At 41.2% G+C, this 24876-nt stretch overlaps 1 long non-coding RNA gene and 1 pseudogene across 2 annotated transcripts in view; one reads left to right on the top strand and one right to left on the bottom strand.

Annotated features, from left to right (window-relative positions):
- The first annotated feature begins 1438 nt into the window (after window positions 1-1438).
- LOC307188799 (small ribosomal subunit protein uS8-like) lies at window positions 1439-2010 on the top strand (annotated as a pseudogene). Its single transcript has one exon. The product of its transcript is annotated as a small ribosomal subunit protein uS8-like (transcript).
- Window positions 2011-2861: 851 nt separating this feature from the next.
- The window catches only part of LOC307196855, a 38266-nt gene continuing 16251 nt past the window's right edge, over window positions 2862-24876 (bottom strand). Inside the window, exon 3 of the long non-coding RNA XR_013831255.1 lies at window positions 2862-3034. This is a non-coding gene — a long non-coding RNA (uncharacterized lncRNA). The remainder of the gene's footprint in view (window positions 3035-24876) is intronic.

Raw genomic sequence — 24876 nt, forward strand, 5'->3', positions numbered from 1 at the left:
CACGTCTTTCTGCTTTCCGTGAGGTGCCCTTGTGAAACGATATAAAATGGTAGATAAGAGCACAGATTTTGAAGCCAGCCTGCCTCTGTTTTCAATCTGCTTTCACCACTTACAGCCATGTGATCTCGAACCATCTACCCAATCCATCTAGTTATTAGTTGCCTCAATTATAAATTAGAATTGGTAATAGTACCTATCTCACAAGGTTGCTGTTATTGAGATGGGGATGGGATGATAATCTTGCTGTTGTTTTTTGCTCATCCCTGCAGGCTTCCCACTGCCTTCTTCCTCCTGCTCCAGCAGACGGCACCCTACTCCGTGCCTGTCATTCCTGCACTTCCCTCCCCCTCCCCCTATCCAGCCACTTCCTCAACCTCATGTCCCTTCCCTCACCACCCGGGCCTAGCCCAAGATCTCTCTCCATTGTGGTCCCTCCCGCCTCTCTCACCTCCTTCTCCCTACCTCATCTCTCTCCTCTGGTTGAGGATATAAGGACATAGGAGAGGTATATTTGTAGGTCTCAGAATGGAAGTTCAAGAGGGTACAACAGAATGACGGAGAAGCAAGGCAAGGAAGAAGGGCTGGGTCAGTGGAGGGGATGTATAGAACAGGTTAGAGGAGGGTCAGAAAGGCAGGGGGACACCAGTGAATGGGATTCATCCTGAGAGTCTCTTGGAGGAGGAAGCTTTAACCCTGACTCTTTTCTCCCCAGGGCAGTGCTATTCTTGTCCTACCCTAGGACCTTAGGTGAATCCCTCTTTCTAAGTGTCTGGAAGAAGTAATTGAACCAAAGTCATCTGTCTTTCTCACAGATAAAGGTGCCCAGTCTGCCACTTTGAAGAGAAGGTCCTCTAGTTTCCAGCCTTCCCCAATCTTGCAGCATCACCTTGGCTGTATCTGGGAAGTGGGAGATAAGAGTACTCTGCTTCTTATCTATAGAACACTGGCTCTCTGGCTGTAGACCTAATTTAGATTATAATCTCCTAGAACCATGTCTAGCAGTGCCACATAGGAAAAAGCATAAACTGTGGTGTCAGATAGACATAGGTTCTATTTTCAGGTCTGCCACTCACCAGTCACATGAGCTTGAGCAAGTCATTAACCTCTCTGAGCCTCAGTGTACTCATGGGGATTGAAGTCCCCACCTCACAGATTATAGGAAGAATTAAGTGAGGTGATGTGTGAAAGCCTCACAGCTGTGAGGGCTGAGGCTGGGCCAATTTGTTCACCATTTGTAGTTCAATGCCTGGCACAGAGTGTGCCCTCAATAAATACTTGTTATAATTGAATGAATGAGTAGGTACCTAACAAACCGTAGCCAGGTATCCCTTTGTCTGCACTGATTCTGGCTGATCGCAATGATACTCTGCCCTGACACAGTCCAAAAAAACCTCACTGAATCGAATCCTGAGATGGTGGCACACTAGTCTAATGTGCCTGGGAGATTGCATCATGTCCCACAGGTTAAAGGGGGCTTGTGTGAAACAAAAGTTTCAATAATATTGATTGTGCCACTGAGGAGTTTAATATAGTGCTTCTCAAACCTTAACGTGCCTCCAAGTCACCTAGGGCTCTTGTTAAAATGCAGGTTCTGCCTGCCATCTTTCTGTGCCGTCATAACGGTGCACATGAATGTCCTGACTGATATTCTCAAGAGCATCAACAATGCCAAAAAGAGAGGCAAATGCTAGGTTCTTATTAGGCTGTGCTCCAAAGCCATCGTCCAGTTTCTAGCTGTGATGATGAAGCGTGGTTATATTGGCCAATTTGAAAACACTGATGATCACAGGGCTTGGAAAATTGTCGTGAACCTCACAGGCAGGTTACACAAGTGTGGAGATCAGCCCCCTGTTTGATATACACCTCAAAGATCTAGGAAAATGGCAGAATAACCTGCTCCCATCCAGTCAGTTTGGTTTCATTATACTGATAACCTTAGCCGGCAGCATGAACCACGAAGAAGCGAGACGAAAACACACGGGAGGGAAAATCTTGGGATTCTTTTTCTAGGGATGTAATACATACAATGCAAATAAAATGCCTCAATGGGGGAAAAAAAAGCAGGTTCTGAGTCAGTAGTTCCAAGTGAAGGTCGGACAAGTTCCCAGGTGATGCTGAGACTGCTGGCTTGGGGAACCTCATTTTGAGTAGCAGGGGTCTAATACAGGGGTGAACAAACGTTTTCTGTAGGGGGCCAGACAGTAAATATTGTAGCTTTGTGAACCGTATGATTCCTGCTGCAACTGCTTAACTCTGCCAGTACAGAAAAAGAGCGGCCATAGACAACATGCAAATAAATAGGCATGACAGTGTTCCGATAAAACTGTATTTACAAAACCCTGGGGCAGACTGGATTTGGCCTGTGGGCTGTAGTTTACCTACCCTTTATCTAATATAGTTAAAATCAGCATATCATTCTTGTAATGGACATCAGTGAGCTTGTCACCTGAGCGCCCAATAATGCCCTCTTATGTGGTAACTTCCCCTTCCTCCAGATCTACCTCCCCCTCCCCACAATCTATATGATGCCAGGAGCAGAGCACCCACTACCAGGCTCTCATAACGGGACTCTGACTCCAGACTCCAGCAGATTGGTTCAGGGTGGTGGCACAACTCCAAGGGGCATCATTCACATTCTAGTCCACAGAATGTTGTGCTCCAGGGCTGCCCTTTACATGGAAAACAAGGTGAAGGTCTCCTTAAGCTGTGAACTTGGCTGCACTGGGTACCTGACTAAAGTGGACTACTCATAGCCTTTCCTTAAGATTCTAGAATTAGGTCTAGGAGACTTCTGTTTTAGGCTGTCCATCTGTTCTCTTAAATGGAGGATACATACGTGGAGACGGAGCTTTTTTTTTTTTTAACTCTGTTTATTGGAATACACAGAAAGTTAGTAGAGAGAAAGAATGAAGCATATATTCAGAGAGAAACAATGGTGAGAGCTGGTGAGAGGGGTTTCCTGGGTTTTCAATAGCACTGCAATCACCGGCTCCAGGTCATCCCTGAGGTCCAGCTGCATCCTTGCCCTTGGGTTCTAGGAGAGGACATTATATAAATTCATTTTTCTTTTGCTTAAATCCAGTAGAACTCTGTAGCATGCAAACTACAGTCCTAATAGCATTAGTAAGTAACAAAAAAGTTCTTCAGTAGAATTCAAATTTTGTAGGATTTTTTTTTAAATCAATGTATAGATTGCTGCAAGAGCACATTTTTTTTAACATCTTTATTGGAGTATAATTGCTTTACAATGGTGTGTTAGTTTCTGCTTCATAACAAAGTGAATCAGTTATACATATACATATGTTCCCACATCTCTTCCCTCTTGCATCTCCCTCTCTCCCACCCTCCCTATCCCACACCTCTAGGTGGTCACAAAGCACCGAGCTGATCTCCCTGTGCTATGCAGCTGCTTCCCACTAGCTATCTATTTTACGTTTGGTAATGTATATATGTCCATGCCACTCTCTCACTTTGTAACAGCTTACCCTTCCCCCTCCCCATATCTTCAAGTCCATTCTCCCAAGGGCTTATGCCTTTTTTTTTTTTTTTTTGTGGTACGCGGGCCTCTCACTGTTTTGGCCTCTCCCGTATGCGGAGCACAGGCTCCAGACGCGCAGGCTCCGCGGCATGTGGGATCTTCCCGGACCGGGGCACGAACCCGCGTCCCCTGCATCGGCAGGCGGACTCTCAACCACTGCGCCACCAGGGAAGCCCCAAGTCCATTCTCTAGTAGGTCTGTGTCTTTATTCCCGTCTTACCCCTAGGTTCTTCATGACCTTTTTTTTTTTTCTTAGATTCTATATATATGTGTTAGCATACGGTATTTGTTTTTCTCTTTCTGACTTACTTCACTCTGTATGACAGACTCTAGGTCCATCCATCTCACTACAAATAACTCAATTTCGTTTCTTTTTATGGCTGAGTAATATTCCATTGTATGTATGTGCCACATCTTCTTTATCCATTCATCTGTTGATGGACACTTAGGTTGCTTCCATGTCCTGGCTATTGTAAATAGAGCTGCAATGAACATTTTGGTACATGACTCTTTTTGAATTATGGTTTTCTCAGGGTATATGCCCAGTAGTGGGATTGCTGGGTCATATGGTAATTCTATTTTTAGTTTTTAAGGAACCTCCATACTGTTCTCCATAGTGGCTGTATCAATTTACATTCCCACCAGCAGTGCAAGAGTGTTCCCTTTTCTCCACACCCTCTTCAGCATTTATTGTTTTAAGATTTTTTGATGATGGCCATTCTGACGGGTGTGAGATGATATCTCATTGTAGTTTTGATTTGCATTTCTCTAATGATTAATGATGTTGAGCAAGAGCACATATTTTTGTTTGAAACTGGATCTTCCTGACAATAGAGTATGTGGTATTTCATAAATATTAAAGTACATCCATATTCTAATGATCCACATAGTAATATGTCATTTTGTCACTTGTATAATAATTCTTGGCCTCTTGCTTTGGTTAGGGTTCAGCGGCAGAGAAAACTATTCACTTGGGCAGAAAGGGACTTAGTGCAAGGTATTAAATGGCTTACAATGTTGCTAGATGGGCTAAGGAAACAGACTCCAGGCTGATCATCATGGGTGAGTTCTCCAGTGCACCTGGCAGAACTGGGCTGTGAAGGAGGCTGCTGCTCCTACCAAAACAGGAGACCCACCTGCTGAATCAGGGAGTAACCGCTCATAGGCACTAGCTCTGGAATCCTGCCACCTCTTCCATACCAGGAAGTTACCGGCCGAATTAGGGAGCCATCACCTCTGCTATCTGAAGCCTTGACCAGGGCTGGAGGATCTACTTTCAAGGTCCAGATCAAACTGCTTCCCTCTAAACCATCAGAACCAGCAAAACAGATGCCTCAAACTCTCCCTCTTAACTGTTCATTTTCAGGTTCCCGGTGAATGCATTTGAATGAAGGAACCTTTGTCTCATTCTGAACCCTAGGAGCAAAGGAGTCTGGGAAATGTAGTTTTAAACTTTTCAGTCTCTTCATTCCAGGAAGACACACTGTAATAAGACTGGAATAGATGACGAATGAGCCAGTCCACAGAATTTGCCACACCCCTAATTGACCACACAGTTGTAAAACAAAAATTATATTTTTGTGAAGAAAATGCAAATATGAGCAAACAATGACACAGTAGTTCACTGCACTTGTCAGACTGATGCTACATAATTCAGACTTCCTCTCTTTTTGCCAGATAGCATTATTAGTTGTGTATTCTTGCCTACTTAGGCAACTGAAACAGCTTGTAACATCTCAATCATTATGACAAGTGAAGAGATTTATTCACTCATTCACTTATTCAGCAAATATGTTTTCAATGCCTGCTGTGTGCCAGCCATTGCTTTTGTGCTGCGGCTATAACAGGGAACAATGAATGTTACATCCTACTTGGTCAAGATTCCCTTTGAAAATTCCCTCTGTCTCTGTGAGACTGAAAGGATCCTGGGGGTTCTGCTGACATAGGCAAAAACAAAGCAGTTGCAATGGTAAATGCCCCTTAAGTACTTGGCCTTTTAAACCCAAAAGGTGCAAACATTTGATGCAGTAACATGTAAGTCAACTTTATTGACATAAAAACTGTGTAAAAAAATCTACAGTAGAGATTTTTTTAAATTAATTAATTAGGTTGTGCCGGGTCTTAATTGCAGCAGGTGGGCTCTTTAGCTGTGGCTCACTGGCTACTTAGTTGCAGTTCACTGGCTCCTTAGTTGTGGCGTGTGAACTCTTAGTTTCGGCATGCACATGGGATCCAGTTCCCTGACCAGAGATCGAACCTGGGCCCCCTGCATTGGGAGCCAGAATCTTTAACCACTGTGCCACCAGGGAAGTCCCTAGAGATTTATTTTTTTTAAAAAAACCTCTCTTGACCAAAATTTCATCATGATTTGAAGATCCTTAAGAATTTTGCCTTGTCTGTTTTACTTTTATGCCAACTAATCTTTGGTAGTGTGTAATGGAAGAGCAAATATAATTAATCTTTCCTTATACTGAAATCACTCAGATAAATGCAGTCTTTAAGGGTTAAGTATTTTTGCTGACTTGTTTGCGTTTTTTTCTCCCATTCATAAGGATGAAAAGGTATATGTACAAAGTGAAATGCAGAGAAGATGTAACAGGAAGTTTCAGGCACCAATTAGAATCATTACTGATGTCATTATTGATTGATGCCAAACCAGAAAAAAAAGGAAAACAAACAACAAAGGTGTTCATGAATTTGCTGATTCATTCATCTAGTAAGTATTCATTAAAAACCTATTATATTAGTTATCTATTGTTGTGTTACAAATTTCCCCAGAACTTAGATGCTTAAACCAATAATAATCATATATTATCTCACATAGGGAGCAACTTGTTGCAGTGGTTCCATCTTAGATTCTCTCATAAGGTTGTAGTCAGATGCTGGTCAGAGCTGCATCTATCTGAAGCCTTGACCAGGGCTGGAGGATCTACTTTCAAGGTGCCTTCCTCCCATGACTGATAACTTGGTACTGACTATTGGTGGGAGACCTCAGTTCCTCTCCACGTGGGCCTTACCACAGTGTTTCTTGAGTGACCTCACAGCATGCCCTGGCTCCCCCTGAGCAAGTGATCCAAGAGCAAGAAAGCACCAGGATGAAGCCATATTCTTTCTATAACCTCAGAAGTCATATACTGTCACTTCTATCACATTCTATTTGTTAGAAGCAAGTCACTAAGTCTGGTCCACATTCAAGAGGAGGAAAATTAGACTTCTGCCTTGAAAGGGGAGTGTCAAAGCATTTGTGGACATATTTTAAAACCACCACACCTATTATATGCATATACTAGAATACCATGTGTATAAAACAGACATGACCCTCGTAAAATTTACAGACAAGAGGAGGAGAGAGGCTTTAATTTAATGAGCACACAAAAAATTGCAAAATTACAACTGTGATAAGCTCTGTGAAGGAAAAGTACACAATGTGATGAGAGAGAATAAGAGGGGAGCCTGGGGTGTCCTGAAGGAGGGATGTTTTAGTCAAGATCTGAAGGATGAATAAGAGAGGGCACAGAGGGACTTCTCTGGTGGTCCAGTGGTTAAGACTCTGTGGTTCCACTGCAGGGAGTGTGGGTTCGATCCCTGGTCAGGGAACTACGATCCTGCATGCCATGCCGCGAGGCCAAAAAAAAAAGAGAGAGAGAGAGAGCAGAGAGAAGGGCATGTCCTCCTGTGAGAAGAGAAGAACATGCGAGGATGGAGGACCTACATGGTGGCTGCAGTGTCTGGAGCAGAGAGAGCAATGAAGTGAGAGGAGGGTGGTGAGAGGGGCAGGGACCTACCATGAGTCGAGCTCTGGGTCTGAGTGGCTGTTCCACGTGAACCTGGGGACAGATGCCCTGAGTCGTCTAACCTCCCTCCACGTGCTGCACCCCCATGTGAAGCTGCAGGGGCCACAGTACTGTATTATTGCCAAATCACCACAAGAAGGCTCCCAGCTATGCTCAGCCGGTGTGTACTTCTTTCACCAAGGAATTCTCAGGACGAATCTGATCCAAAAGGATCACCCTACCTTTGGAACTCTCCTTCTCACCTATTCTCTACATCCCCTCAACTGATTCAGCACTCCTTCCTGGTCTTGCTCCCCAATCATTCCTTTGTATCTTCTTGAACTTCCATTCTGAAATCTATAAACTCCCTTAGATACCTACATTCCCAAGTTTTTCTTAGACTGGAACCTCTACCTTCTGCCTAACTAAAGCCTGGTAGTCCCTTGGGAGTACCACATCTCTCCCTCTCTCTCTCTCTCCCCCTCCCCAACCCTTGCCTGCTGCCAAAGCTTCCTCTCTAATTGATCATCTACTGAAAATTGGAAAGTGAAATCAATGTCCTTCTCACCACCATGTACAACTTCCAGACCTTTACTACTTCTCCCTCTTGTAAAAGAAAAATTATATGCCTTTGAAGTTTCACCTCACCCAGGTTTACCACCATCTTCTCCCCCACCCCCACAAAACTATCATTTTCCATCCTCTAAAGACTTTGGCATATGATTCAAGACTTCCTCTTATTTACAACTCCTATTACCCTTCTGGGTAGTACCAGTACCCACACAGCTAAACCTTCAAATGCCCTGGGCTCTCAGTTTCCTTGACTTCCTCACTGTCAATGACTATTTTCTCCATTCCATCTCAGCCTCCCACGTCCATGGTTACATATGGACCTTGTCATCGTCAGAATCCAATCACTGCCTAAATAACTTGTTCAAACATCTCATTTTTGAGAGGGCAAACATCACAAGACCCTCTCATTCCAGCTTATTTATTTAAGAATCCCCATGGAAGCTATTCTTGGCCTTATCAGAACCTCCAACTTTATTAGCTTTGCTCCATTCTGTCCATCAGCACCCTCCTTGTTCTATCTTTGTGATCATTCTCTTGTAAATACCCTTGACCACCCTACCCCCTTTTCCTGGCTGGGAAAAAAAATCTATCCTCATGGGCTCTCAAGCCTAGTTTCTACCTCTCTTGCTTTCTCAGAAAGCTCACTCTTTCTATTATCCCCTCCTCCGACCCCCACACCATCTCGCACATCTTTAACTTCTCCCTCTATAGCAGAGACTGCTAGCTGTTCACCAAACCCATCACTTCCTCTTCCTGGGCACACAGCTAGACTAAATTTCCCAACCTCTCTGGCAGTTAGGTATGGAGTATGGTTCCGTGTGACTGATGTTATCTGTGCTGAAGTGATAGCTGCAACTTCCAGGCTAGACCCATAAAAACATCCCTTGGATATCATTCATGTTCCTTTCCCTTTCATGGCTTGATGCAAACAAGCTTGGAACCATAGGAGTCTTGTTCAAGGTGAGTGAGTCACAAGATGTAGGAGTTCATGGTCCTGAATTACAGTCTGGAGCAAATCTGATGCTTTAGATTTTAAGTTTTCAAGACATAAACTTCAGAGATAGCCTCATCCACCAGAGGGCACACAGCAGAAGCAAGAAGAGCTACAATCCTGCAGCCTGTGGAACAAAAACCACATTCACAGAAAGATAGACAAGATGAAAAGGCAGAGCGCTATGTACCAGATGAAGGAACAAGATGAAACTTGAGAAAAACAACTAAATGAAGTGGAGATAGGCAACCTTCCAGAAAAAGAATTCAGAATAATGATAGTGAAGATGATCCAGGACCTCGGAAAAAGAATGGAGACAAAGATCGAGAAGATGCAAGAAATGTTTAACAAAGACCTAGAAGAATTAAAGAACAAACAAACAGAGATGAACAATACAATAACTGAAATGAAAATTACACTAGAAGGAGTCAATAGCAGAATAACTGAGGCAGAAGAACGGATAAGTGACCTGGAAGACAGAATGGTGGAATTCACTGCTGCGGAACAGAATAAAGAAAAAAGAATGAAAAGAAATGAAGACAGCCCAAGAGACCTCTGGGGCAACACTAACACAAAAACATTCGCATTATAGGGGTCCCAGAAGGAGAAGAGGGAGAGAAAGGACCCGAGAAAATATTTGAAGAGATTATAGTCGAAAACTTCCCTAACATGGGAAAGGAAATAGCCACCCAAGTCCAGGAGGCGCAGAGAGTCCCAGGCAGGATAAACCCAAGGAGAAACACTCCAAGACACATAGTAATCAAATTGGCAAAAATTAAAGACAAAGAAAAATTATTGAAAGCAGCAAGGGAAAAATGACATATAACATACAAGGGAACTCCCATAAGGTTAACAGCTGATTTCTCAGCAGAAACTCTACAAGCCAGAGGGAGTGGCATGATATACTTAAAGGGAGGAAAGGGAAGAACCTACAACCAGGATTACTCTACCTGGCAAGGATCTCATTCAGATTCGACGGCGAAATCAAAAGCTTTACAGACAAGCAAAAGCTAAGAGAATTCAGTACCACCAAACCAGCTCTACAACAAATGCTAAAGGAACTTCTCTAAGTGGGAAACACAAGAGAAGAAAAGGACATACAAAAACAAACCCAAAACAATTAAGAAAATGGTCACAGGAACATACATATACATAATTACCTTAAACGTGAATGGATTAAATGCTCCAACCAAAAGACACAGGCTTGCTGAATGGATACAAAAACAAGACCCATATATATGCTGTCTACAAGAGACCCACTTCAGGCCTAGGGACACATACAGACTGAAAGTGAGGGGATGGAAAAAGATATTCCACGCAAATGGAAACCAAAAGGAAGCTGGAGTAGCAATACTCATGTCAGATAAAATAGACTTTAAAATAAAGACTGTTACAAGCGACAAGGAAGGACACTACATAATGATCAAGGGATCAATCCAAAAAGAAGATACAACAATTATAAATATATATGCACCCAACATAGGAGCACCTCAATACATAAGGCAACTGCTAACGGCTATAAAAGGGGATATCGACAGTAACACAATAATAGTGGGGGACTTTAACACCTCACTTACACCAATGGACAGATCATCCAAAATGAAAATAAATAAGGAAACAGAAGCTTAAAATGACACAATAGACCAGAAAGATTTAATTGGTATTTATAGGACATTCCATCCAAAAACAGCAGATTACAATTTCTTCTCAAGTGCACACAGAACATTCTCCAGGATAGATCACATCTTGGGTCACAAATCAAGCCTCAATAAATTTAAGAAAATTGAAATCATATCAAGCATCTTTTCTGACCACAACGCTATGAGATTAGAAATCAGTTACAGGGAAAAAAACACAAACACATGGGGGCTAAACAATACATTACTAAATAACCAAGAGATCACTGAAGAAATCAAAGAGGAAATCAAAAAATACCTAGAGACAAATGACAATGAAAACACGACGATCCAAAACCTATGGGATGCAGCAAAAGCAGTTCTAAGAGAGAAGTTTATAGCTATACAAGCCTACCTCAAGAAACAAGAAAAATCTCAAATAAAGCAATCTAACCTTACACCTAAAGGAACTAGAGAAAGAAGAACAAACAAAACCCAAAGTTAGCAGAAGGAAAGAAATCATAAAGATCAGAGCAGAAATAAATGAAATAGAAACAAGGAAAACAATAGCAAAGATCAATAAAACTAAAAACTGGTTCTTTGAGACGATAAACAAAACTGATAAACCATTAGGGAGACTCATCAAGAAAAAGAGGGAGAGAACTCAAATCAATAAAATTAGAAATGAAAAAGGAGAAGTAGAAGAGAGACTGCAGAAATACGAAGCATCCTAAGAGACTACTACAAGCAACTCTATGCCAATAAAATGGACAACCTGGAAGAAATGGACAAATCTTAGAAAGGTATAAGTTTCCAAGACTGAACCAGGAAGAAATAGAAAATATGAACAGATCAATCACAAGTAATGAATTTGAAACTTTGATTAAAAATCTTCCAACAAAAAGTCCAGGACCAGATGGCTTCACAGGTGAATTCTATCAAACATTTAGAGAAGAGCTAACACCCATCCTTCTCAAACTCTTCCAAAACATTGCAGAAGAAGGAACACTCCCAAACTCATTCTATGAGGCCACCGTCACACTGATATAAAAGCCAGACAAAGATACTACAAAAAAAGAAAATTACAGACCAATATCACTGATGAATGAAGATGCAAAAATCCTCAACAAAATGCTAGCAAACAGAATCCAACAGCACATTAAAAGGATCATACACCATCATCAAGTGGGATTTATCCCAGAGATGCAAGGATTTTTCAATATACACAAATCAATCGTGTGATACACCATATTAACAAATTGAAGAATAAAAACCATATGATCATCTCAAAAGATGCAGAAAAAGCTTTTGACAAAATTCAACACCTATTTATGATAAAAACTCTCCAGAAAGTGGGCATAGAGGGAACCTACCTCAACATAATAAAGGCCATATACGACAAACCCACAACAAACATCATTCTCAATGGTGAAAAACTGAAGGCATTTCCTCTAAGATAAGGAACAAGACAAGGAAGCCCACTCTCACCACTATTCAAGATAGTTTTGGAAGTCCTAGCCACGACAATCCGGGAAGAAAAAGAAATAAAAGGAATACAATTTGGAAAAGAAGAAGTAAAAGTGTCACTGTTTGCAGATGCCATGATACTATACATAGAGAATCCTAAAGATGCCACCAGAAAACTACTAGAGCTAATCAATGAATTTGGTAAAGTTGCAGGTTACAAAATTAATACACAGAAATCTCTTGCATTCCTATACACTAATGATGAAAAATCTGAAAGAGAAATTAAGGAAACTCTCCCATTTACTATTGCAACAAAAAGAATAAAATACTTAGGAATAAACCTACCTAGGGAGACAAAAGACCTGTATGCAGAAAACTATAAGACACTGATGAAAGAAATTAAAGATGATACCAACAGATGGAGAGATATACCATGTTCTTGGATTGGAAGAATCAATATTGTGAAAATGACTATACTACCCAAAGCAATCTACAGATTCAATGCAATCCCTATCAAATTACCAATGGCATTTTTTTATGGAACCAGAACAAAAAATCTTAAAATTTATATGCAGACACAAAAGACCCCAAATAGCTAAAGCAGTCTTGAGGGAAAAAAACGGAGCTGGAGGAATCAGACTCCCTGACCTCATATTATACTACAAAGCTACAGTAATCAAGAAAATATGATACTGGCACAAAAACAGAAACACAGATCAATGGAACAAGATAGAAAGCCCAGAGATAAACCCACACACCTATGGTCAACTAATCTATGACAAAGGAGGCAAGGATATACAATGGAGAAAAGACAGTCTCTTCAATAAGTGGTGCTGGGATAACTGGACAGCTACATGTAAAAGAATGAAATTAGAACACTCCCTAACACCACACACAAAAATAAACTCAAAATGGATTAGAGACCTAAATGTAAGACCGGGCACTATAAAACTCTTAGAGGAAAACATAGGATGAACACTCTTTGACATACATCACAGCCAGATATTTTTTTGATATGCCTCCTAGAGTAATGGAAATAAAAACAAAAATAAACAAATGGGACCTAATGAAACTTAAAAGCTTTTGCACAGCAAAGGAAACCATAAACAAGACGAAAAGACAACCCTCAGAATGGGAGAAAATATTTGCAAATGAATCATCGGACAAAGGATTAATCTCCAAAATATATAAACAGCTCATGCAGCTCAATATTAAAAAAACAAACAACCCAATCCAAAAATGGGAAGAAGACCTAAATAGACATTTCTCCAAAGAAGACACACAGATGGCCAAGAAGCACATGAAAAGCTGCTCAACATCACTAATTATTAGAGAAATGCAAATCAAAACTACAATGAGGCATCACCTCACACCAGTTAGAATGGGCATCATCAAAAAATCTACAAACAACAAATGCTGGAGAGGATGTGGAGAAAAGGGAACCCTCTTGCACTGTTGATGGGAATGTAAATTGATACAGCCACTATGGAGAACAGTACAGAGGTTCCTTAAAGAACTAAAAATGGAATTACCATATGACCCAGCAATCCCACTAGTGGGCATATACCCAGAGAAAACCATAATTCAAAAAGACACATGCACCCCATTGTTCATTTCAGCACTATTTACAATAGACAGGTCATGGAAGCAACCTAAATGCCCATCAACAGATGAATGGATAAAGAAGCTGTGGTACATATATACAATGGAATATTACTCGGCCATGAAAAGGAATGAAATTGGGTCATTTGTTGAGATGTGGATGAATCTAGAGACTGTCATACAGAGTGAAGTAAGTCAGAAAGAGAAAAACAAATGTCATATATTAACTCATATATGTGGAACCTAGAAAAATGGTACAGATGAACCAGTTTGCACGGCAGAAATTGAGACACAGACATAGAGAACAAAAGTATGGACATCAAGGGGGGAAAGCGGCGGGGGGATGGGGGGCGGTGTGATGAATTGGGCGATTGGGATTGACATGTATACACTGGTGTGTATAAAATGGATGACTATTAAGAACCTGCTGTATAAAAAAATAAATAAAATAAAATTCAAAAAACAAAACTCCTTAAAGCTTGTATTATCAATAAAATGTATCACATTCCCTGAACTCTGACAAGGAACGAGGAAGAAGCAAAAAAAAGAAAAAAAAAGACATAAATTTCTATCATGTTTGAGCCATTATGCGTAATTGGGAAGGTTTATCTGGCAGCTAAAATTATCTTAACTAATACATCCTTTACTGAATTGTTTCCATCAGAACTCAAAAGGCTAGGATCCTCTCATTAAAAATAGGAAATCCCTCCCTTGATCCAATACCCCTTCCACCTACTGCCCTATCTCTCTTCTCCCCTCAACAGCCAAGTTTTTTCAAGAATTATCTTCTCATACTTTCTCAATTTTCTGCATTCTACTCACTTTTTTAAAAAAATAAATTTATTTATTTTATTTATTTTTGGCTGCTTTGGGTCTTCATTGTTGCATGCGGGCTTTCTCTAGTCGCAGCGAGTAGGGGCTACCCTTCGTTGTGGTGCACAGGCTTCTCACTGCAGTGGCTTCGCTTGTTGCGGAGCACGGGCTCTAGAAGCACAGGGTTCAGTAGTTGTGGCACATGGGCTCAGTAACTGTGGCTCGCGGACTCTAGAGCGCAGGCTCAGTAGTTGTGGCACACGGGCTTAGTTGCTCTGCAGCATGTGGGATCTTCCTGGACCAGGGATCGAACCCGTGTCCCCTGCATTGGCAGGCGGATTCTTAACCACTGCGCCACCAAGGAAGCCCTCTACTCACTTTTTTTTTTTTTTTTTTTTTTTGCACTACGCGGGCCTCTCACTGTTGCGGCCTCTCCCGTTGCGGAGCACAGGCTCCGGATGCGCAGGCTCAGCGGCCATGGCTCACGGGCCCAGCCGCTCCGCGGCATGTGGGATCTTCCCGGATCGGGGCACGAACCCGTGTCACCTGCATCGGCAGGTGGACTCTCAACCACTGCGCCACCAGGGAAGCCCTCTACTCACTTTTTGATAGTCTTCAACCTGGCTTCTACACACACCACTTCACCAAAATTTCTCTCACCAAGGTCACTAATAACCTCCACATTGCCAAGTCCTATGGACACATTCCAGGGTCCATCTTACTAGATGTCTCAGCAGTATGACTCAGCTGGTCACCGCTTCCTTCCTGAAACACTTTCTCTTACTTTCTGTGGCACCACACTCTTCTGGTTGATCTCTCACCTCTGCACCTACTCCTTCTCTTTCTCCACTGTCGACTCATTTTCCCTGACTGGGACTGTAAATTTTTTTATTGCATTTCCCTTCTCATTCAACCTTCTCTCTCTACACAATTTCATCCACACCCATATCTTTAATAACTAGCTATATAACAATAATTCAAATTTATGTTTCCAACCTAGACTTCCCTTCTGAGCTCTGAACACTCTGTCTACTTGACATTTTCTACCTACTCATTTCATGGCATTGAAGACAGAACAAGAGTCCAGGGCCAGAGAAGTGGGAGTGAATGCTGGTGTGTCCAAATCAAACAGGAGGGACAGGTTGGACTGGGAGTGGAGAGGACGAAAGAACATAGAGAATACACTGTTTTATAGTCCCTGGAGCATGCAGCCTGGATGGTTCAGTCTCTTTTAAGGGACTAATGAAGCAGAGACACAGTAACAGGTATTTTGCTTCATCCTTCGCCTGTAATGCCCTTCCTCTAGATCAGAGAACTGATTCAGCCTGCAGGTTAGGCTTGCAAATTCCGAAGAAATATTTAAATAAGAGAGAAGGTGCTTTTTAACCAGACATTGGGGAAAATGTTTTAAATACATGAAATTCTTTTTTGTTGGGTTAAGAACATAAACTTGTATATAATTTTATTTGTTCAAGATTATTATATTTTAGGGACTTCCTGGCGGTCCAGTGGTTAAGACTCTGCACTTGCATTGCAGGGGACATGTGTTCAATCTCTGGCTGGGGAATTAAGATCCCACATGCTGTGCAGTGCAGCCAAAAAAAAAAAGATTATTTTATTTTACATATTATGTTTTAAAACATTTTAAATTCAGAACATAAATTACAAATTCACTAATTTAAATTATTTTTTTTTCCTTTTTTTTTTGCGGTATGCGGGCCTCTCACTGTTGTGGCCTCTCCCGTTGTGGAGCACAGGCTCCGGACGCGCGGGCTCAGTGTCCATGGCTCACGGGCCCAGCCGCTCCGCGGCATGTGGGATCCTCCTGGACCGGGGCACGAACCCGTGTCCCCTGCATTGGCAGGCGGACTCTCAACCACTGCGCCACCAGGGAAGCCCTAAATTATTTTTAAATATAAAAAAATGGAGCCCACAAACTGCAGAACTTTAAGAACAAAGTATTGTTTGCCAGTCAGAAAAAGCCAGCAAAATTTACAAATATTAAGAATACGATGTCACTTGGCAACCACGCTGAGTCCTCCTGCCTGCTGGGGTTACTCTTTAATATCCAAATAAAGATTACTCAAGCCACTGCCCCACAGAATGTAGAAGTCTGTGGCAGTGTTCTGTATATTCCTTGGGAAGAACTCGTGTTCTCCTTATCACTGATTGTCCTGTTCTCCAGTTCACAAGGACTTCTTTATTTTGCTCAAGTATCTTTCTTGGACCTGGCCTTGCCATCTTTTCATTTCTTCTTACTGTTCCAGTCTCTCCAAGTTGTCCAGGCCAATTCCTCCAGGCTGCCCCCAAACTCCAAATTCCCCTCACTTCTTACTTTCTCTGGCAGAACAACTTTTCCATCTTCATCTCATCTCTTCTGCCCTCCTCTCTCCCTGACCATTCCTCTTCCCACCCCTGAGAATCACACATTGTTTTCCTCAACCAAAAGAACCACCTATCTGTGCCATGAAATGCTATCTATCTCCTGAAAGTGAAAATGAGCCATGATTTTTTTTTCTGAAGATCAATTTCTTCCCACTCCAGAGAGAAAATCATTCCTTTAACATCAACATCTGCCTCTGTGCCTCAGCATATACTGTTCCCTCTGCCTGGAACAGCCTCCACACTCCTCCCAACCCCCTTCATGGCCCACACATCCTACCCAACTTCAAGTCTCACTCAAGCATCACCATCCCCATCACTTGGTACATGTTTACTGACTGAATAAATACATTCATTATGTCTTCTCAACTGTCAAATACAAACAGCATTTGTTTCTAGAAAAGATCTTCAAGAAAAATAGAGCAAGATTGACTCAGACTTAATCTAATGGATCTCATATTCTGAGTTACTACTGCCATCAGTTTCTGCTTCTGCTGCTGTTATTTCTAGAATTTGCATTGGCTCCTCCAAGTAGAAGGTTAGCCAAGACTGGAACATGCTGCTCTTTCCTCCCTCATGTTCCTTTGCTCCTTTAATTGATGTATTTCCAGAAGGAATGGAAATGGCTTTTGATGGAGTATGCTGCTCATCAGAAACCCAGCTGCCTCCCTGTGGTCTGTACACCATTTTCAAAATCTTTCTGGCATGTTGTCATATGGTCAACATTTGGGGTTTGCATTTCTGCCTCTGCAAGTGGAATAGCTGCAACAGTGGCGATTAGCTAATAACACAGTTCTTCCATTTCTTACAAATTCTTCTCCAGATAAGTTTGGAAAAGGGCTGCTTTCACATTGTAAGTAAGAGGCCAATTTAGAAAAAAGGAATGCAAACATTCATTCAGACTCAGTCTTCTTTTTTAAATTGGGGTATAGTTGTTTTACAATGTTGCGTCAGATTCACTCTTAAGGTAGAGACAGGTAACTATGCAACGTAACAGTAATATTTTGATAATCACTTATTGTGTTGTTGGTTCTATTTACCTATAGCATTCCTATATACATTGCAGGTTAGCAAAGCAAGTGTTTCATTGGCCCCAGTCTTCTGCAAAATGTCCTATCATTAACTCATAATATATTGGGTGTTCTGTTGTTTCCCTTTTCAATACTTTTATTAAAATTATTTTGAGGTGTTATAACAAAGCTTATTATTTCTTGTTCCTGAAAATGTTTCATCTATCCGTACAAGACACAGAGACTTATGCCGTTTTTTTTTTTTTCACACAGGTTTTATCATCTGGTCATAATCTGACTTTAAAAGAGGTTTGTTCAAACTTGACTATTGAGCAAACAGGAGAGTAAAACAAGGTAGTGATTACTACATGGGCTTTGGAATCAATAAACCCCTCTACATACTGGCTGTGACTTTGGACAAGTCATTTCAATTTTATGAACTCTAGGATGCTACTTTATAAAATGGGAGGCTACATAATAACTAAGGATTTCAACTACGGATTGTAAGAATGAAATGATTTTAGACTTGTGACACAGCAAGCATAGAGCCTGAAACACAGCAAGTGCTTAAACAGGAGTTACTACTCTACTACTACTACTATTATTATTATTGTGCCTTTAGGATCTGAAAAATTCCCACTTTCCCCTCAAGGTTCCTTGCCTGTTTTGATCAGTGGTGTCCCAGGAAAAAGTGTAAGCAGTAAATAATCTACTTTCATACATGATTTGTTCATAAAATCTTGTATAAAAATCAAATGTGTGAAAATTTAACTTTCTATTTATCAAGGAAGAGAAAGACATCTATTCTTAATGTGCAAATATATATGTGTATAAATATATATAAAATCTCAAATTACATATCTGATGATATATTTCCAGCATTTTTTTACCTATTCTTTAATTATTTTTCCATCCAAATCAACACAAAATGAACTGAGTTACATTCTCATCCAAATGAGAATAAAGTCAGCACTTCCAGCTTAACTGAATAGTAACTATTTTACCTCAATTGCAATATGTTTATATTTTATCACCACTATCAGCAATTTCATTTTTCAATTTTCCACCTATTTATATAAAATACCAGTAAAATACATAAAAAATTCAAAGTTGGACAAATATTACTGCACCAGCAAAAATGGAAAGACCAAACTGTTGCTTGGCGTTGCGTGATGGATCAAAACGCTCACTTATCAGCAAATGTGCAAACATTCAAAATGCTTTATTTAGAGGTATCAAAGTGTAATGTATAAAAGTACAGGTTGTAAGTAAGTCAAGAACTACACCTACTGCACTTTTGACAATCTTTCTAAAGTTAATGCCACTAACGATTTTTTGCAACAATTACTCACCTGAGGATGTTAATGGGCAATTCTTTTTAATGATGCTGATGTAAGGGAGCAGAGGAGACTTCTGGGCAGAGAATGCTAGGAAGAGCAAGAACACCATGTCCATAGCCATGAAAGATTTTTAATGTGTGTAGCCAGCACTAGTACATGAGGTGGGTGGCCATCTGAATGTAAACTGGAACTATATATTTCATGTGTCAGTGTTTGCAAATGTCTTGTCTGGACTGGAGCTTTTTGTCTCTTTCTCAGAAAAACCTTCAGTTTGGAAATGTTTTTATACCAGAATGCCTCACGGCCAAAAAACCAAAAAGCATGGAACAGAAGCAGTGTTGTGGTAAATTCAGTAAAGACTTTAAAAAAAATACATTTAAAAAAAAAAAGAAAAAGTAAACAAGTACTTCAACAGACAATTGTCCATGAAGGTTCACAGCAGCACTATTCACAATAGCCAAAAAGGTGAATGAATGGATTTTTAGAATTGTGGTATATCCATACCATGGAATATAATTTATCCATAAAAACAAATGAAGCACTGATACACGCTACAACTTGGATGAACCTCAAAAGCATGCAAAATGAAATAAGCCAGACAGAAACTAGCACACACTGCATGGTTCATTTTATATGAAATATCCAGAATGGGAAATCTATAAAGACATTAAAGCAAATTAGTAGTTGCCAGGCGCTGGAAGAGAGGAGGAATGGGGAGGGATTGCTCAATGGGTGTCTTCTGGAGTGATAAAAAAGTTTGAAACTAGAGAGAGGTGGTTGTCTACAACATTGTGAATGCACTAAATGACACCGAAAGGGACACTTCAAAATGGTTAATTGTACGTTACATGAATTTCATCCCCATTTTTTAAAAATGAAAGAAAAGTAACAAAACGGTACCCATAAACAAAAAAGTAATGAAATTATTCCTTCTCTTATACAAATGGATAGAGAGCATTCTGTTTTTCAATTATATGCATATTTTTATTCTTTTATTTCAGTGACATACAGTACTTGAAAGCAACAGCAATGATCCAATACTACTAAATAGTTACATATAAATCTTCCTTTTGCTGAGTTGTTGGGGGGGGGTTGGGATTGTAGTGAAGTCTGAGGAAGAGAGTAAGATCTGTATAAAGCCTTTTTGTACTGGTAAGTCTCTGTCTCCTCAAAGAGATGGCACATTTCTTTATTTTCTATAAAGCAACTTCCTAATGGGCATGTAGGAAACTTAACCTGTGTAACCTTTGTGGGGTTACATGAAGATTCCAGGGCCAAAGTGTCCAGAAGTCCCCTCTGGTCATCAGTGATCAGTCCCTTGCCCATATGGCTTGTCTCTGTGAAGGCACAGCTCACAAACCCTCTCAGATCTGCCACTCGGCTGCTTCCTGCCCTGCTTGGGGTATAGGACTATGCCTAGGCCCGTAGTCTTGGGATGACCACACAGTCACGCCCTCAGAGTCCTGCCACCTCTGGAGGGGAGGGTAGAGGCCCTTTTACTTGGGGAAAACACAGGCCTCTCCTTCCTCCACACCAACAGAATCTCTTTTTAGTTTGGGGGACACGTCTCTTTCCTCCAGCCTATTCTCTCAATGGAAAGAGAAGCCAGGAAGGTTTGTCCCAAACCTCTCCCAAAGCATCAAAGCACAAAGCCTGCTGTCTTTTGAATGAGAAAAGAAAAAAAATTATTTTGCACAGTTTCTTCAATATCCTTTACAAATTGAGCCCTTCTCTCTAGAGAGCATCATACATGTCACCTCTGATGTGCTCTAGGGTACACATGATAACTGTGTGCCTATTACAATGGTTTATGCTCAGTCAGGATGCTGGGAAAGTGTCTATTCACCATGGTCTCAGTGCTCCCACTCCCCACTCACAAACAGAAACCCAGCAGAGATAGTCTTCTAAGGTATATGGGTCTTGGGAAAACAGATCTGGATTCAAATCCCAACCCTGCCACCGACTGACTGCATGACCTTGGACAAAGTAGTTGATGCTTATAAGCCTTTCATTTTTTCACCTGAAGAGCAGATACATCAGGATTTAGTCAATTTCACTCATAATCCATTTTTGTTTCCCTCTAGCATGCCTTCTGTACCACAGAGATAACTATGTTTCCCAAATGTCCTTGCAGCTAGGGTTCTGGATGAGAATTGGGTTCCATTAATTAACGCACTTACATAAAATGGAAGTCAACTTAGGCTTCTGGCTGTTTTCAAGGTTATGGTAACATGGAGTTTTACCACAGCACTATTCCAGTTCCAGTCTGCATAGTGGGGGTCAAAAAATAGTAGCAGCAAAGGTGATAACTGGACTACTTGTTCCAATGTCCAGTCATCAGCTTGATGAGTTAAACAGCCATTGTGGCAACAGCTACAGCAGCTTCCTGGTCCTCAGAATACATCTACAATTATGTGTTCTCAAACTCAATGATTCCAGTGACAGCCTTCTGATTCCCCACCTACCTTACTGTGACAGAGTAACTTCCGTGGCAAGTCACTTCTTCAGTATTCTGAGGATCATTCCTTGAGGCTTATCCTAGATTTTTCTCATCCTACAGGTGCTCTTTTGTAAGCATCTAATTCCCCACATTAAGTTCCTTTTTGTTCCATTTGAATGGTTTCTGTTTCCTATACTGAACCTCATTGGCTTTTTTGAGGGTTTAAAGAGATGAAGCATTTAAAGCAATCAGCCCAGTGCCTGGCACATGGAGAGTGGTCAAAAAATGATAGCAATTATTATTATTACAACACTGCTGTCTTCCACAGCAGCTGCACCATTTTATATTCTCACCACCAATGTATGAAGGTTCCAATTTTTTCCATACCCTCATCAACACTTGCTATTTTCCATTTTAAAAACTATTATAGCCATCCTAGGAGATGTAAAGTGGTAACCCACTGTGATTTTGATTTGCATTTCCCTAATGACTAATGATACTGAGCTGCTTTGGAGAAATGTCTATTCAAATCCTTTGCCCGTTACTAATATAATATTGTAAATCAACTATACTTATACTTCAATAAAAAAATAATAATGTAATGGGAATTCCCTGGCGGTCCAGTGGTTAGGGCTTGGATGGGCCCAGGTTCAATCCTTGGTCAGGGAACTATGATCCCACAAGCCACACAGTGCAGCCAAATAAAAATAAATAAATAATAAAAAATAATAATGTAAAACTGACCCAAACCCCAATAAATTTGAATAGTCTAGGAAATAAAGTGCATCACACTAAAAAATAAATTTAAAAAAATTTTAAGCCCTATGAATATATTTAGATTTCTTCCACACAGAAAAAAATCTTTTGCCCATTTAAAAAATTGGGTTATTTGTCTTTTTGTTCTTGAGTTATGAGTTCTTTATTTATTCTGGACATTAGATTCATCAGATATATTATTTGCAAATATTTTCTCCTTTTTGTGGCTGTCTTTTCACTTTCTTGGGAATGTAATTTGAATCACAAAAATTTTTAATTTTGATGAAGTCCAATTTATCTGGTTTTTTCTGCCCTTTTGTTGCTTGAGCTTTTGGTGTCATATCCAATAAACCATTGCCTCATCCAACATCAAGAATATTTATACTATATTTTCTTCTAAGAGTTTTACATTTAGGTTTTTGATCCATTTTGAGTTATTTTTATTTTTATTTTTTTTGGCGATACACGGGCCTCTCACTGTTGTGGTCTCTCCCGTTGCGGCGCACAGGCTCCGGACGCACAGGCTCAGCGGCCATGGCTCACGGTCCCAGCCGCTCCGCGGCATGTGGGATCTTCCCAGACCGGGGCACGAACCCGTGTCCCCTGCATTGGCAGGCGGACTCTCAACCACTGCGCCACCAGGGAAGCCCGAGTTAATTTTTTATATGGTGAGAGTTAGGGGTCCAGTTTATTCTTTTGCTGTTGACGTTCAATTGCCCCAGCATCATTTACTGAAAAAACTATTTTTTCCCCACTGAATACTCTTGGCATCCTTGTCAAAAATCAATTGACCACAGGTGTATGAGTTTTTGGGGGGCTCTCAATTCTATTCCATTGATCTATTCCAGTAGTCTTTCTTTTCATGACAGTAGATCATTGTCATTGCGCTCTGGGGTCAGAATGCTGAATTTGAATCCTGGCTCTACTACTTACTTGCTGTACAACTTTAGGCAATTACTTAACCTCTCAGAGCCTCCATTTTCACATCCGTAAATGGCGTTAATAATAGTATCTATTACAAGGGGAGGTTGTTAACAATAACTATGATAATGTTCATAAAGCACTTCGTTCTGGAACATAATAAATACTCAAAAGTATTATTATTATTTCACCATACTGTTTGTGTTAGGCAGGAATAGAAACACGTTTCTCTGGAAACACGTGAAGGGAACTGTGTAATAGGTATGGTATTTCAGTTTACTTAGATTGAGTACCTGATACATGCAATAAAATACAGAAGATTCCAAAATAGTAAGGAATAGCCTGGGGCTCTTTCTGCCTTTGTTGAAATTGTCGATGGCTTACTTGGTCCTTAAAATGTGTTTAAAAAAGGGACCTCAGAGGCTGCTGCATCTAGATGAAGTGATATATGAAGATAAGTGATTCCCACAGACTCTGTATCTGGGTCAGACCTACAAGGCTGACACTCAAAATGGCTTTGGGCTGTTCACCTATTGGTCAGTCCAGTCATGTGGTACAGCTATGACTCTAGCCACAAGGTGGACACCTTAGGCTGGATTCCCCCAGAAGGTACAGCCTGAGATTACTGTTCAGGGGCAAGTAGTTCACTGCAGGAAGTAATCCCAGGGACCAAAGGGGGTGACTAGGGATAGGGAAACAAAGAAGGGAAAGCTAATTCAAGGGTCCATACTTGAGTTGATCACAGCTGTGGAAACTGGGGCTTGATCATGCTGGAACCTTCTGAAGAACTGTGAAAACCACCTCAAAATTGTCTGCCCATAGGCCAGAGGAGAGGAGAATTTATCCTTCAACTCCTATCCTGTTGGGTCAAGGGTTTTCTCATGAGTTGTTAGTACCCTCACACTTCCAGAAGCACCAGTGTGAGTGCCAGGTGGTTCCTACAGAAGCCTGAGAAGGAAAGAGAGATGCCTGGAGGAGCTTAGGTGAGGTGCTGTTACATGACACATGTGTGAAGCTGCTTCCCCAGCAATGATGGTGTCATAACAGGACCAAGAGGGGCTTCCCTGGTGGTGCAGCTGTTGAGAGTCCGCCTGCTGATGCAGGGGACACGGGTTCGTGCCCCAGTCCGGGAAGATCCCACATGCCACGGAGTGGCTGGGCCCGTAAGCCATGGCCACTGAGCCTGCGCGTCCGGAGCCTGTGCTCCGCAACGGGAGAGGCCACAACAGTGAGAGGCCCACGTACTGCAAAAAAAAAAAAAAAAAACAGGACCAAGAGGATATGAGGCGAGCACAAGAGATAGCCAACACAGTGAGTGAATCAGCTACTAGTTGGCCTTCAGCATGGGATTAATTGTTGTCTTTTCATGGTGGTTGACTTCATCTGCTGGCAGGGGCAAGAAACAGCTAAATTAGAGTCCTAAAGAAACGTATCTCTGTTCTTTATCTTGTGCTGAGCTCTCTCTCCAAACTGAGGACCAAGTACAGTCAGCCCCCCAAAAGCCACGGGTTCCACATCCGTGGAATTGGAGGGCTGACTGTACTCTGCCATTTTATATAAGGGACTTAAGCATCCATGGATTTTGGTACACACAGGGGAGGGGAGGTGTCCTGGAACCAATCCCCCACAGATAATGAGGGACATCCATACATGA

This window comes from Stenella coeruleoalba (genome assembly GCF_951394435.1).
Source record: "Stenella coeruleoalba genome assembly, chromosome: 1".
In the NCBI taxonomy this organism is placed as follows: domain Eukaryota; kingdom Metazoa; phylum Chordata; class Mammalia; order Artiodactyla; family Delphinidae; genus Stenella; species Stenella coeruleoalba.